Source organism: Sinocyclocheilus rhinocerous, unplaced genomic scaffold (assembly GCF_001515625.1).
Source record: "Sinocyclocheilus rhinocerous isolate Xijiao unplaced genomic scaffold, SAMN03320098_v1.1 scaffold714, whole genome shotgun sequence".
NCBI classification, from domain to species: domain Eukaryota; kingdom Metazoa; phylum Chordata; class Actinopteri; order Cypriniformes; family Cyprinidae; genus Sinocyclocheilus; species Sinocyclocheilus rhinocerous.
In genome coordinates, this window is record NW_015646165.1 from 1,551,514 (window position 1) to 1,555,364 (window position 3,851).

The 3,851-nt window shown below is 33.4% G+C and overlaps 1 pseudogene; it reads right to left on the reverse strand.

Moving 5' to 3' along the window:
• LOC107707032 (plexin-A1-like) overlaps positions 1 to 3,851 on the reverse strand; it is a 239,176-nt pseudogene that overhangs the window by 32,642 nt on the left and 202,683 nt on the right.

Here is a 3,851-nt window from a genome sequence, read left to right on the forward strand (position 1 = left end):
TTGCTGTATTTTGGATCAAATAAATGCAGGCTTGGTAAGCAGAAGAGACTTCTTTAAAACATTAAAAGTCTTACTGTTCAAAAACTCTTAAATGGTAGTGTGTGTGTATATATATATATATATATATATATATAATTATTATTTTATTTATTTATTTTTTATTTTTTTAACTAGTTCACCCTAATAAATGTATTTATTAAAATCTCATATCAATAAATCAATCAATGTTAACTGTATAATTTATGTAAACTAATTATAAACAATTACAAATAAACTTACAGCAGTTAGCCTGTGTTTGACCTGTACATAAATTATATAATAACTTAAAATCCCATAATTAAGCTGGTTAAACAAATTGATTGGCAACTTTGTTATTGTATAAAAAGAGGCAGCTGCACTAAGATGCAGTTTGGGAATGCATTGACCAATCGGTGCAAGCCCTAAATGATATACGACTTACTAATAATGAATCTCACCTTCTTTGCACTCGAGAGCGACTCTAGACTCCAGGTTGTCCATTTGCAGCTGGAGTCGTTTGAGGGTGCGGTCTGCGTCCCGGGACTTGCGCTTGTAGGCGATGAGCACAGCGATGATGACCAGCAGCAGGAGGCCTCCACCTCCTCCGATCCCGATGATGGCAGGCAGGGTGAGAAGGCTGTCGGAGTAGATCTGCAGCGTGCCGGGGGAATATTCAAACCCTCCTGCCCGGATCTGTAACAGAGGCATGGGAGACCCGGCTCAATGAGGTACAGGAAGCAAATCTTGTGTAGTGGCCTGTAATCTGCAATTAGATGCGATTAGCATTCATAATTTTGTTGTGGCAATTCATTTGTGAGAATCGACTTTTTGCTTCAAGAATGCAAAAGCAGCTTCACACAAAGACCCAAATTAAAACTTTATGAGCCAATCACATTTGTGAGACAAGCTAAGAGATTGAAAACCCATTTAGCCCGAAATGTCCTATTATTACTGGATCATTTCAAGCTTGTATTTGCTTGAAACGATCCAGGAACCGTGTAATTGTTTACACAGCCCTGTCTTGGCAAAAATCAATCCACACAGTGTCCAGGTGTTTGTTTTAACCATAAACGCGTTTGTACACCAGAATAGTTAAACGTTGAATAGATGAAGATAATTTTTTTTCTAAAGAAAATCTGAGGATATTTGTCCAATAAAACTGGCCAACATTATGATAAGGCATTGCTTAGTCCTCGCAAAATCTGGGTAGTAACTGATTACATGTCATCTGGATTATATAATCAGGTTCCAAAAATGAAGTACTTGTAATTAGATAATATTACATTTTAAAATACTTGTAATCAGATTGCAGTTACTTTTTTATTGATTACATGATTACATATTATTCGCATGGTCATATGACATGCAGATAAACAGGTATAATATTTCATATTTTTTATGAAGTGTTTTATTATGATTATTGTAATTTTAAAAAGATTTATTTTGATTTTACATTTATATGATTTATTCCATTATTAGCTTTTCATGTAACACACAAACCCTCTGCAGTTCCTTCACGAATCCCAGGAAACTTTGACGTAATATAATGTTTAATGCACTTCACGTTGTTAATAATGATGAATTGTTACCTGAAATATGCATTTTAATGTATTACGTCACTAACTACAATTTTTGTCATGTAAATGGGAATCAGTAATGGACTACAATTTGCAAGTAATCTACACAGAACTGCTTAGAGGGCATAATTTTGATTAATAAGTCTATGGGATATTTTATCCATTTTATCATCTAGTAGATGAAAATCAAGGACAAACACACAAAATAAACTGCATATATATCAATTTAACATAAATTTAGTATAATTCATTATTAATACATTTTATAAAGCAATTAACCTGTTACCCGAACGTAAATTCCAGTAATGACTAATCACATAATTAATATGAAAATAAAATCACACCTCTCTTCAACAACTCACACAATTTGAGGTATCATTCATTTAAAAATAAATTATGCACAAAGTTCATTACATCGAGTTAGAGGTGTGGAAATACAGCAAAATGCTTCAGCAAACAGCGCTAACATAAATATTTGGAATTGAACTTCAAGAGAACTCTAGTGTAGATATTACGTGACTGTATGCACTGCACCGCAGGCATTGTGCGCTGTCTACAAAAACTACAGGGACCCCTGGGAAAGCATGGGGTCAAAGATCCCAGCCATGCAAAATTTCCTAGAGAGACTCTGTCTAACAGGGGTCACCGGTGGTCATTGCACAGCTGTGTGACGAGCACACTCACATCATCACACATATATACACACACACACATTCTCTAATTCTCACATACAGGCCAAAAGATACAGGAATCACACTAAGAGCTGCCAGACGTGATCCAATGCACAAAGGGCGGCTCATAACTAGGTCACTGTACACAGGACAAGAGCACAGCTGTGTCTGCGTCTCGGGCTCGCCTCGCATCGCCTCTGAGTGCTGCACGAGGACGGCCACGCAAAGAGACACGTCTATTTCTGAACCAGCATTTTTCAAAGAGCATTTGTACAAACATATATTTCACACAATTTCCCCGAATTCAATGTGACATTTGCCGCAAAAGTAATACAAATGCAGAAAACAGGCGTAAATATTTTTCTTCTCGGAGCATTTCACTTTCAGAGCCATCACAACGAATGACATGCTGTGGCGAGATAAAGAGTGTCCTTTCAAGACATTTTCCTTCAGTGGGACATTTTCCTTAACACCAACATTCGGTTGGTGTTAAGTTCATTTCTGAAAGCGAGTTGTCATTTCCAATCTTTTGACATTTGGTCAGTGTGAACTTGAGGATCTAAGTACATACCGTCACTTTGTGCTGGCCAGTGAGGTTGGGCCACTCGCACAGCAACTGGGTCTCAGAGAGCGTCAGAACGCACGGCGTCTCTCCGATAAACACTGTGTAGTTAAGTCTGGAGTTACCGGGTGCGGCAGGAATCAAATTACGACCCTGTAATGACAAAAAATGGAAAAAATAGATATTATCAGATATGAAAAGGAACAATAAAATATAGCTAACATAAATTGTTTTAACATAAAAAAATATTTTCCTCATGATTCTCAACAGAGCTTTGTCATGTAACATTTAAAAGCATCGACTATGCTAATAACAATAATTTTCATCAAAAATTATTATTACAATAAGCAATATTTAAGAAAACAATATTTGTTGGCAACAAGTAATTTATGTGAAAAAGTATCATATTTAATATAAATATAATTACATTACAGTATATATGATTTAAAAATGAATTTAGGGTTATAATTTTAGATTTGCATTTTTTATTATTATTATTATTATTATTATTATTATCATAAACATTTATGAAATTAAAATTGTAATGTTTATATTATTTGTATATATTATTTTATCTTGCGTGTGTGTGTATATATAAATGTTACACACACATAAGCATTATAAAATATAAAAAAAATACATTTCTTTGGAAAAAAAAAACGTATATTAAAGTATAATATTTCATTTAAATATAATTATGATATATAATTATTATATACACAAAAATATTAATTGAAGTTTATCATTTTCTATTTACATTATTACTATAAATAAACATTTTATACTCTAAAATTAAAAAAAATGTGACCCTGTCTGTGAAATCCCTCAAAATCTAAAGTCTCAAAATCTAATTATGAGATAACAAGCATCAAAGTTTGATTTCAACCATTCATTCATGATTTCAATCTTTGACATGGCCTTACTCAGTCAATATTAAAGATATAAAGGTTATATTTTCACAGAATGTTCTACATCTTTATGAAAGATGATTTTATGTAGAAAACAGTAAATCACAAAAAAATG